Source organism: Vidua macroura, chromosome 4 (assembly GCF_024509145.1).
Source record: "Vidua macroura isolate BioBank_ID:100142 chromosome 4, ASM2450914v1, whole genome shotgun sequence".
Classification (NCBI taxonomy): Eukaryota; Metazoa; Chordata; class Aves; order Passeriformes; family Viduidae; genus Vidua; species Vidua macroura.
This window is the reverse complement of record NC_071574.1, coordinates 26867024-26879861: the sequence shown is the minus strand read 5'-3', so window position 1 is coordinate 26879861 and position 12838 is coordinate 26867024.

The following is a 12838-nucleotide window of genomic DNA, read 5'->3' as shown; positions in this document are numbered from 1 at the left end:
CAGTCTGTACTATGACACCAGCTGTTGTGGCAGGTCATTAATGTTTAATTTTCAAAAGTATGTCAAAGAACTAGACTTAAAAAATCTGATTAGCCTAAATCTAAGGTGGGGTGGTTTGAAGATTGCAACCTCAAAAACACAAAAGGCCTGTGCTTCTCTGCTTCTTCCTGTGCCTTGGTTCTGCACATGCTCAAAATATTTGGAACAACCATTGCTCCAATCCACTTGTGTTTTTCACCCAGCTTCTGCTTCACAAGTCAGGAAGCTCTCTACCTGTTGGTTCTGCTCATTTTGCAAAGTGCAGGTTACCTAGAAAAACTAAGTGTTTATTTTCTTTAAACAAGAGAGGATATCACTCCTATGACGCCCACTAAAAAGAGCCACAATCATTTAAATGGAGGAAACAATCCAACAGCTACCAAGATTTGAGCTGGACTACTAGACTTACTGCATCAGTGTTCCCACAGTATCTCAGAGTCCACCTGCACGATTATGCACATTCCCTACTGTGAAGGCCTTCTCATTAGAAGAGTCTAACTAAAGGATGAGAGAGTGGAAGCAGAAATAATTAAGGTTAAACACAGATACCACAGTTCCAGTCAGCTGAACTGATCAAATATATTCCCTCCACTAAACAGGCAAAGCTTTTTTTCCCCCTTTCCAATTCCATCTCCCTTTTTTGTCTTTCTACCTCTCCTGTCCTGGCTGTGCAAGTCCTGGTTTTGGCCATGTATTTCAACCTCCACCCTAGCCCTTCCAATCATCAGACAACTCCATAAGCTAGTTCCACTCACTAACCTTGCAGAATAAATATAAAACCACACATTTTCCCCCCAAGTTTTCTGGAAGACTAAGGAACAGGCTCGTGCAGGAGTAAGAGACAGTGGAGTGAGGGAAAGGCAGAAGTCCCAAGGGAGCATCACACTGGAGTTAGTTACTTGTATCTTCACTCTAGCTCATCATCCTATTGGAATCCCAGTCAATATAATTTTGTTGAATTCTCATAGTTTGCCACTTTTATCATCACTTTTATATTGCACATTTATACATTTCAACAAACAGACCGGTTAGAACAAGGGAACAAGGAAGGACAGTGATTGCTGCAACTACCAATGAAAATGTGATGTTGAGTGTCTGAATCTACTGCCAGTTTTGCTGCATAAGAGAAAGCAGGACTGAGACTCTGTGCAGTCAGGAAGCTGTGCCTTAGATAGCACTGCTCTGGAGAGAAGAATCAGCATCCAAAGTTGCCATGTCAGCACGACACTGCATAACTGCCAGGGAAAGAGGGTATGATGCCGCATGTTCTCATCTGGGGAGAAAAGCCTCAGCCTTACCTCAGTAAAACATTGCAATGGGACTACACTGAATACAAGAATTATTCATGGGTATTATATTTTGTCTGTTACTTTTTAAATGAATGGTTTTTAGACATACAACAGCCTCTTCTCAGATAATACATTTATAATCTTCACAACTGTTAAGCTTGGTGGCTGGGAAATAGCAGAGTCCCAACACAGCAAAGTCCAGAAAAGTCCCCCCACACCCAACTGGAAGCAGCAAGTTCTGATTAAAGCTCATAAAATAAGGGAGGTAAATGAAGGGGACCAAGGGACAAGCCTGAAAAACTTATTTTACATGTGTCATTGCAATGCACAAGGCATTTTTGTTTAAAAAAAAGTAAAGCAGAGACAAAAAGTCATTTTTAATATGGTAAAATTTGAATTAAATGTCTAACTGGTGCAACAATTTCAGCATCAACAGGCAAAAACTCACACCTAAAACAAAAGTCATAAACACCCATCATAAAAATATAACTCAGTGGCTGCTCTTGCAAAATGAATTTGTACAGGTATTTCTTGGAGAGTAAGCCCCCAGTGCTGCATCTACTCTAAGCTAAGAGCTGAAAAAAACAGAATGTGTCAAAGAAGAGGCAATTGGTAATATATTGGAGAAGACAAAATAAGGCACTGGGATGCACAGTTATGTACTGGGTATACACATTGAAGCCTGTTGTAGCTGTACCTTTGACTTGCCACTATGGGCTTTGTCTCCATTTAATAAAATAACTTTGAAAAAAACAGGTGACTTATACTTGCAAGTAGGGCAAATTAGCTCATAGCAGCAGAAAGGTTGGTTTAATTTTCCAGGTTTCTCAGTGATGACTTGAGCAGGTGTTCTGGTAGTGTCTCTTTTCAATCTGGATCTGGCCTGTGCTTCTGCCAAGCAAGCTCTGCCAGAAGGATTATGCAAGGGAACACAAGACCAAATGACTGTGACAGGATTTCCCTATCTCTGCTATCCACACACATTTGTATTTTCTTACCTGGAACATTTGATTTTTTTGGTGCCTGTGGTTCAGCAGAAAAGCTGAATTAGAAAAGGCAAGTTATGCCTTTGCATTTCCCACTGACTTGTATGCCTGGACTCTGTTGTGTTGTCTCCACAGGCTACAGCTTCCAGGGGTATCTGACAAAGTCCAGGAGAGACAACTGTGCGGAGCAGGGCTCTTCATGCCAATATTTCAAAAGGAAAAGCATTTGGGTCGAAATGAATACTCAAGATACAAAGCACCAAAAGTTTAAAGCCCTCGCTGAGCTTTGCAGCTCAAGATCAATGTGCACTAAGCAAAACAATCTTCAGTCTCTCCACCTCTGCTCAAAGCCATTCATGTGTCTTAGGTAAACACTGCTCCAATATCACAATGACATACATTTACAACAATATGGGACTAAAAACTAAATTAAAGGAAGGGGAAGGGGAAGAACATGAAAAAATGTGTTTTGGAACAGCACTGAAGATTGCTAAAACTCTTTCATAATCAATAAGGCAGAAAGTCCTGGGGTTACATGAAAACATGGAAAGGATTCCTGGCTTCAGCCTACTATTGATCTATTACATGGCTCATATAGTGGCTTAATATCTTTATGTCTCTATTTACTTCCACATATGAGAGCAGCTGTAATAACATTTGTTATGATTTGTAAAGGTTAATCACCTTATCAGGAACAATACTGATGATACAGGATTGTAAGACCCAAAGTATAGTTAGCTCAATTTACTTCTTTGGAGTTATCTCATTTTATTCCTTACTTGCCCGTGATTTTGTCAGGGAATAAACCCCTATGATGGGTAGGACATATTCAGAGACTGATTATGTGAAATATCAGGAAGAAATGAAAAGACACAACCACAGAACCATGACACAAGCAATCTGGCTAGCATCTCCCAGGAAGCTTAAAAGTCTGTAAATATATTTTCAGTTGCCAAAAGACACTTCAAACAAATAGAAGGCTTTTGCTACCCATTGCTTAGTTTCTTCATTCTAGTCACAAAATAAGGCATGAAAGGAGTTCATCTGGAAAATGTGCTGCTAACACGCTCCAGTGGCTGGCTCTTGAGAACAAAGGTTTCTGTTCACAGTGCTTATAACCAGCTCTCAATTAAGTTAGCTTTCTTCTATTCTCTATTAGGCAAGACACAGAGCTTATAAATCATAAATAAATGAGGCTATAAGGACAGACTATATTTTGCACATTCACCTTTGAAGAACAGAATTTGAGTGCTGGTGAGACCTACAAATCTCTGAGACAGGACCAGATTCCCTTCCAAATTATGCCTCTATGCAAAAATAATCACAGCCTTTAATGCTGTTTTCTTAATTCACAGTTAAATGACGACACTGTTTTTTTCTCCAAATGCCAGTGAAATTACTTCCAGTGTAAGCTAGATTTGATCTAAGAATTTTTTTTTTCTGACATTGATGTGTAAATATAACAAATACCTACAGGTAAGGACTGCATCTACATTCTTTTGTCTAAAGTGCCTTAAACTATTTCTTAATTAATGGGAGAGGTTGGAGAATTACCTGCAAGCACTGTAGGAAACTATTTGTCCAGAAAGACACGTCTTCATATAAAATTCAAAGACTTTTTATTCATCCCCATTTTCTTACTTGTTTCATTCCAATGAGAATCCTCTTCTCTTTTTACTGCACCCACCCTACACTGTAAATCTTTTCCCAGTTTGGATTTGAGAGCAGAGGGATGGGACACACTGGAAAGCATGCAAAGAGAGCACTTCATATTGGAAACATTCCCTCCTCCCATAGTACAGTCAAAGCAACATAAACCTTCAGGTGCTTGTTGCTGTTAGCCATCTCCAGGTATATTTTTTCTTCACTTTATTTTGCTTCCAGCATCATAAAGTTGCCAAACATCTTCTTCCTCCTTGTCTCTCAAAAATTTTTCCGGCTACTAACAATACTGCCTTCTGTATAAACTTGTTATTTTACATTCCAGAAGAACAGTCTGGAAGAACAAATAGCAGCTGTTTATACTAGCATTTTTTCTGGAAAGAATATGTGTGCATATACATTATGCATCTATGAGTAGTTTTTTTTATATATATACATATATGCACAAAAGCATACAGAAACATGTATACAGATGTGTTTCAAAGCAATTTATCTGTCAGGCAACCTCTTTATACACAATAAATGTAATATGAAACAGAGAGAACCTACATTGGACATATTTTTGAGGGGAAAAAAATTATTTTATGAAGGGAGAATGGCTTCAGAGACTAATACTAGCAGGTGAACCCTTTAAGAATACTTCATCATACTGCTGTCATGGGAAAAGTTGTTTCCACAGATGGAAAAGAAAATGAAAAGACAGTAAAATATATGTAGGCCAGTGCTGGAAAAGAAGGAAATACCATCTAAGTACAAATTCTGAAAAACAGAGACTTAAAAGTGGGGTTGACAAATTAGATTACGTTAACAACAATGAAGCCCTCACTTAAGAGCCCAGGTCTTGATTGCATGCCATTCTTCAAACTGAGAAATTTTTACACCAAAACATGTTATATGGATTAACCTGGTTTAGCTATAGGTTTAATACTGTCAGAAATGGGTTTTTGTGGAAAACCTTACAGCCAAAAAGTGCATAAGAGAGCCTTGAAACATTAAATGCCTAGAGAGTACCTGTAAACAGAAATAGTAAGGCTTCTTCACACAGGAGAATTGCTGGAAGCTACAATCACTTTGCAACCTTATCTGCAGTTCTTGAAGCACAGTTTATCTTCCCTGCTAAAACTGGCAACACAGTGTCTTAGGCCTCAGACTTCATGGTCCTGAGCTTTCCTAAGCTAGAGTGGCTGCGCTCTGGGGATGAATGTGGAGCTGTAAGTCTCTGCACCTGCAATGATGCTACAGGCTGCAGAGTTCTGCTCAAGTGTCTGTGACCAGTGCTCCACATGGGTTATTTAGCTCTTTGGAAACAAAATTCTTTCTCAACATCTTTCTCAACAATTCTTTCTCAAAACTATGGCACCTACAGGAATATTTACCAGAAGGCCTAGGATCTTAAAAATTGCCTAGAGGAAAATCATCCTTCTGCTTGCTTTTCCTCTTACTCTCCCACCACCTCCCAAAAAAAAAAGTGCCTGGAAATAAAGAAGCATGGTTAAATTTCTTCATCTCCCTTCTCTAAAGCCATTCATAGACTGCCCTCCCTCCTGCCTTGTTTCAAGGCAGGCTGCTAGGCCAATTGCTAGGGAGCTGAAAGTCAAAGATGGCAGCTTTGGCATGTCCAGTAACAATCCCCCGTGCTTGCTGAATGGTGAATTACCTCACGACAGTCCGTTCTTTCTTTCCTGTTTTTCTGGGCTGGTTTCTATTCAATTAACTGCTTTATACTTGCACATTAAACAACTCCAAGGCTTGCCCAAATACAGAGTTCGCTTCTGCAATAACACTCATCAGTCACACCTCATTTTCTACCACTGTGTTTTTTGCCTTCTCTACATGAATAGTACTTCATTTGCAACATCTCCTTGCAGAGCAAACATGGCTTTTGGCTCGTTTTGGCTGATCATGATTTCCAGCAGGCTGCTCAAGGGAGAGGGTTTGTGGCAGCTGAACCATAGGCATGAAGAGCAGATCACATGGGAAGAAAGTGGTGACACATTCCAGCCCATGGGCAACAGGTTGTCTTAAGCAAGAGGCAAACAAGAAATAACGACAAGGAAGCAGAAGAGTCATATGACTTTTAGCACCTTCTAAGTGCACAACAGAAGGACAGATGGGAGAAATCTCTGCCAGCCAATGGAGCGTGTAGCAGTGCCAGTGTAGTTCCATACCATGCAAATGTCTGTGTGGAGATTGACACAATGCAGCTCCTAGTATGGACTTGCTGAGAGCCTTAGAGCAGCACCATTGCCTCGTCTCACACCCAAGAATCTCTCCCAGTGAGGATGCAATGATGGCTTTCTGAACTGGTTTAAGTTTTTTGATAGGACACAATTGTTGCCTCCACAAAAGCCTGTGCAGCTCCTAATGATGCATCACATCTGCCTCACCCCTACTGTAACTGAGCAAAATCATCCAGCAACCCTTCAGCACCTGAGTTTTCCAAAAGATGATCAGTAGGCCATGGGAAGAGGTGCACTAGTTACTTAACAAGACCAAATTCCATTGGTCTGAAAAAATTCTTATTTCTCACAGCAGCAGGAAATTTAACTTTGCTCTGCCTATCTTCCAAAATTTTTTAAATCTCATAATTTGTAGAATAGCAGGGGAAAAAATAGTCTCGTGACTCTGTTATCAGACCATTTTATGTAACATGCTTGCAGTGAACGATTAAACAAAAAGATTATTGCTTAGTAAGTTTTGAGTTGTTGCCCAGAAATCACGCATGCAGAGCCAAATACTACCGTTGATGTTGAAGCACTTTTAAAAGGATTAACTCAAGTGGACAGTGCCAAAATTCATCAATTGAATAGGGAGGTGTGCTTGCCATTGAAATCTCAGCGACAAAGTCAACATTGATTTGAAACTTGACACAAAATGCACCAAGAACGTCATTCTCCTGTTGCTTTAGAGATCAGTGCTAGTGTACACTGAAGGACAAATATGTGGTAACGAAGGTGGTGACGGCCACGGTTTGGGCAAAAGGGGATGCGTAAGTTCATGTCTTTGACAGTTCTCTTTGTGTTCTCTTTATGAAAATTGTAAACATTCATGTGACCCACTAGGCTATTCTGGAATAATTTACATCTGTAATGCTATGAGTGCTGTTAACAGAGATTTCATTATTTAAGTTTCAAATGGTCCCTGAGTTGCTGATTCCTTAACAATTTTCAGATCAAAAGTTCTGTTATAAATACTTGGGCATACACTCTCACAGAAGAATTGACAAGGTTCTCTATTATTTAAAAAATTTGTGGGGGATAGTGCCAGCTCACAAAATGTTGTGAAAAGCAAAACCAAAATGAACTACAAATGCAACTACAGATTTTATAAGTAATTATCTTTATTAAATGTTTTTGCAATTTGCTCAAGTCTAATGGAATGACTTGTCTGTACTTGTCAGTTAATTCTGACCAGGACAGAGTAAACGTTCATTGCAATAGCTGTTGCAGAATAACTCATGTGTGAAAACCTGTTCTGGAATCAGTCTGCCTCATTCCATTTTAGATTAATTCACTCACTCGGAAAGGAAGAATTCGGGATCTGACACATATCAGAATTGAGATCACTTTTTTCAGATGTACTTGAGTTGATATTTTCTCTCACTGCTCTTTCTTTCCCAGTCGACTTTTTGGCATACATTTAATTTAACTCTGCAGTGAGGATAAAGGGAATAATAAAAGAGAAGGGAGTTCTTCTGGAGAACATCTTATTGATTAATCCCTGCTGACATCCTTGAATTCTACAGCAGATATTGTAACTAATGTTCTTAGGGTATCTGTACCTTTAGGTTCAGAACTTCAGGACCACAAGTACCCAAGATCCCTTTGTGTTTTGCATAGCAGATTCTGTCTCAGTAACTCTGAAAGGAGTAGGGTGAGGACCAGCTTGGACACTACAGCCGCACTATGAATTACCACGACATCCAGTAACATTATTTTTAGAGATATCCATAATTTTGCTTAAAATTTTGGTTGCCATAGTCTTCTAGAGACTCTGAAAACAGCAATGATGACACTTTGAATCAGAATCAGTGGCTCTTTAGACAGTGTTTTGCTCTTTTTGCCTGCAAGAGAGATTAGAAATTAGCTCATTTCCAGCACCATCTAGCAGGCCAGAACAGCTTACACAATAACTTTTACCTCTTGTAGAGTGGGATGGTCAGCCTCCTCCAATGGGGCTCATAAAGTCAAAAAGGAATGTTTCTATTGGGAATGTTTGAACAAAAAACATATAAAAAGGAAACACAATAAAAATTCAAAGTACTGTCAATAGATGACTTCAGATCATTCAAGGCAGCCTGTATTTCTTTTCCTTGGCTCTAGTTCTGACAGCGCTAAAAGCTGGTGCTCTGGACAAAATGGGTGATTGTATCCTAGCCCTGGATTAGCCAGGCAGGAAGCCCATTTTTCATTACTGTGCTCTTGACTGCAAAGCATACACCTGGGGTGAGGATTTGATGTGACAATTTCAGGCTGGCTACTACCAGATCAAAACCAATGTGGCCACAAGCCACCCTGAGCTGATTCAGTACATTGTCAGCGTATTAAATTTTGGGGACAGAGAGAGTGGAAGTTTTGAAAAATATTATACTGAATGAGGTTTATACTGTCCTGGTGCAGATAGCATAGAGTCTATAAACTCTATGTGATATGCTTTGGTGAATTTGACAGAAATTCAGTCATCAAGTGTATTCATCTCATCTCTGTGGAATCATGGCTCCAGAATGCTTCAGAAGTGAACAGAGGCAGTATCTGGTCCTGGATGATGTGCTCTGAGGCCAGAAGTTAGATACCAGTCTGACATAGATGCCCAAAAAAGGCATCCAGTACTCTGGAATAACTGCAAGCATAAATCACCACACCAGGACTTAGGTGATCCTCAGATTGTGCTGATGAAGAATGCTGCTGCAAATGATACTCAAAGCATGTTCACTGCTTTGAACATGCCAAGGATGATGATTTTTAGTGTAAGACAATAAAATGAGAAAAAGAAGAGATATAGCATTTTTGGAAGTGTCTCTACACTTCAGCAGCAGTACTGGGTGTAAAATGGTCAGCAGCAAACAGTGCATTTTAAGACTCATAAAATCTCAGTGTGTGACAACAGTTACATTACTTACCTAGGTATGTTAGCACTTGAAACCCTGCATGGCTTGGGTAGGGAGCCACTGCAAGGAATTTCAAATAACCTGTATGTGCTATCCTGTGTTTCACACAAAAATATCCAGCCAAAGCATGATACAGACTAAACTCAGGGACATGGAATAACAGGAGGAGGTCTTCACTGGTGTTTCACTAATTTGTAATATTCACTAATTTACAATACATAGTAGGATAAATCTAAAAGAGATGAGATGTTTCAGATTATGAGAAATTTATCTACATTGCTTATGATTTCTGCAGAGAAATGTCTTGATACCTGTCCTGCATTAATTCCTTGCCTCCATGGACTGTTCATTTTTAAAATGCTGGAAAGCACTTTTCTCAGGAATCTGAGCATTTCAAAGGAGCAACCTTGCAGAGTAAGAGAGACAGAGAGAAGAGTGTGCATGTCCATCCTGAAACATGCATGTAAATATTTGAACCACACAGAGCTTTCCACATGAAAGGATGTATCAAGCTTCTGCTTGCTCATCAGCTCTATTGAGCAAGTCTTAAATTTGTTAGGATGTATCATATTCCCAGATGGTATAAATTCCTGTGGCATTTCTGGCCTCAGTGAAGTCGTGCAAGTCACAGCAGCCTTGGATCACTATCTTCATTCACAGTCCATCATCCCCTGTCCCATGCATTCAAACAACTGTATGAAATATGTAGTGTTTTACACCCAAAGTACACAGATAGCCTGAAGTACAAACTCACAGTCCATCTGTTTGCAGCAGCTCACACGCTCTCAGGTTAGGCTATCTTGCACTAATCTAACATAAAAATGAAGTACCAACACAATTTTTAAAAATGGTTGAAAGAGTTATCAGTTTGGCTTGCAAACAAGCACCATGCTGAATCCACTTTGTTCCTAGCAGTAATTTCCTTTCAAGACCTTTAAAGAATTCATCTTTTCCCTCCAGTTTTCTCACTGTCAATGTAATACAAGAGAACAACCTCTACTATTCTGTAAAGTCTACTTGATTCATTCTTTGCTAGACACAAATTACCAAAAATTATGAGTTAAGATCTCCAATAATCACCACATTCTCAAAAAAATTGTAATGTATTAAAATATTTATTTGTCATTTACTTTCCAGGTATGTTCAAAAGCTTTATGTGAAGCCACTTCAGAAACCTTTTTTCAGAAAAAATCATCTAGTTCCATGGACATGATCAAAGCAACACTTTCTGGTGAAACACACTTTCAAAGAACACTTCTAAACCTGAACATTTAAAAATCTGGGTAAAGAACTTCTCCAATGTGCATTACTTAGTCTGTTAAACTTAGAACTGCTATTCCATATACCTATGAACAACTTGGAAAGCAAAAAAACACCCTTCAGAGCCAGAGCATTAGGCTAAGCCTAACTTCCTAAATCCCCCACACCCCTTGTCAAGCCCACACAGAATCTGCTGTAGAGTTAGGTGTCTGCTGCACTCCATGACATTACTCCCTCCCAGCGCTGTTCAACGGGATCAAATATTTCTCTGCCCTCGCAGGCACCCAGCCCTCCTTGTATCAGCCCTCTGACAAACCATCACAATGCCTCACATGCTCTGGAGCATGTGGTTTGTCAGGCAAATTCATATCTGCTCAATGCTGAAAGCTCTTCACTGTCACGCTCAAAGAAACCAAAGAGCCACCAGGAGAAACTCCTGACTGCCTATGAAGCCCTCAGGCCAGAGAGGCTGTCAGGATGACAGGGGCTACCCGGAAAAACACAACTGGCTCTGCTCTACAAAAAGCAGAAATTGTTTCACTGAAGCAACTGCTCCCTCCAAAACACCACTGCCTTGCAGGCAGCCATGGGGCCACCAGGCCTGGAGGTGGCCAGGGCACAGATTCTTCCCTACCATGGCCTGAGGATATTGTTTTAGGAGGTTCTACTCTTTGCTCTGGTGTACCCCAAGTTCCCTCCTGGAAGGTTGTTTCTGTTTTGGTTAGGCTGGTAAGAAGAAGAAACTTCTTCAATGTGAACAGCCACATTCACTATCAGCAGTGCAGGAACAACCTGGTTCTTTTCAGCTGGAAATAAAGACCAGATAACTTTTGGCTCTGTCTATTGTTAGCAGTGCCTGCAAACATTTCTGGATAAAACAGCTCAGCTGTCTGTCCTATTAAGTTCTCATGATGTGTTGCACACATGATGATGGCCCACAGATTTTTTCCAAACTTTCCTGGATAAAATTAGGGAGTTTGTGCAAGTAGACCCTTCCCAAGTAACAGATTGGATGCACTCATCCTGCTCTTGGAGGCTAACATTGATGTGAGCCATTCTGGGTCACAGGAGCAGGTAACAAATGATTAGGACTTTTTATATTTTAGTACAAAACTGCAAGGTCATTTGCACCCTTACATCTTTTACTATTCTTATTTCTGCTGCTTTTAATATTGAAACATTAGCCTTAAGTCCTTCTGCAATTGTTGATCTAACTTTACATGGTAATTTACAAGTTAGTACAGAAACACTTGATTTTTTAAAATTCCTTAAGTGAACCTGAGTCTCAGAAAAATGTGGATCTCAAAGTGAACTTTGTTGATTGAGACCATGTCTAATTTTACTATTAAGCAAATTATGCAACAGGATAACCTGCTTACTGTGTGGGTTGAGTCACCTTCACCACAGGCTTTCACAGGAGGTGATATAACATCCTTGTAGGCTTACAGAATTAGTGACTGTGCTTTGATTGTGTGATAGGAACAATGCTGGACTGGAACACAGAGAGGATATCACCTAAGCTCTGGGTATGTGATTTCTGCTTTCAAACTGCAAAGCCTCCAGGCACAGGGAAAACAAACATAAAATTACTTGCAAGAAACCCTACACATTATTTGTATTCCCCAAAATTGTGCAGTAATCAGATTTTTTGAAGCACTTATTAGACAGCTAATAACACCTGAAACAAGCAGTCTAAAATTACTGACCTTGCTTTTTTTCCCCTCCCCAGTTCATAAGTTCTTGAACCATCTTGGTACTGCAAAGGTTCAGTGACGCCTGTGCCCTTCAGGAGCAGCAAGGTTTTGACCCCACTCATGCAAGAATTTCATGGAATCTGTAGTCACAAAAGCTGACTCTTCTCCCGGCTTGTGTGTGATTCAGGGTAACCAGAGGGCAGAGGGAGCAGTGGCCAGCAGATAGACCCTGCAGAGGTGGTGAGAGAATGACCCAAGCACTATTCCCCATGAGCTATCATTTAGCTGTTTTGCTTCATTTAGCTGTTGCAAGTGCTTTCGCTTGATGTTTAATTTCTTACTGAACCTTGAGTGACCTGGTAGGACAAATTACATCAACCATAAGCAATCATTTGTTTGTAGCTAGTTACCAGGTAGCTTAGTCAATAACAACAAAAAAGGCAAAACCACTCAATAAATACTCTTTACCTGAATTTAAAGGGTCCTTTTTTGTGTCTTTGATGATTGAGGAAATTAATAAGCAGCATGGAAAACATGGACATTATTGTGGAGCGGAGATATAAATATGTAACTTATCATATATGTGGATTTCTATCAATTATGGTTTGTACCAGTTGCTGGTCTTGCTGCTTGACCCAGTTTTGTCAGACTTAATCCAGAGCTGTCCTGCTGCAAATTTTGTCTCTGATCTCTCCCTCTTCCTGCTTTCTTGCTTTAAAACAAGTATCTGAATGCAGCACTTTTTATGGTGGGTCCTGAGGTACGGAATTACCTTCTGCTGACATACAGTTCATTTTTCCA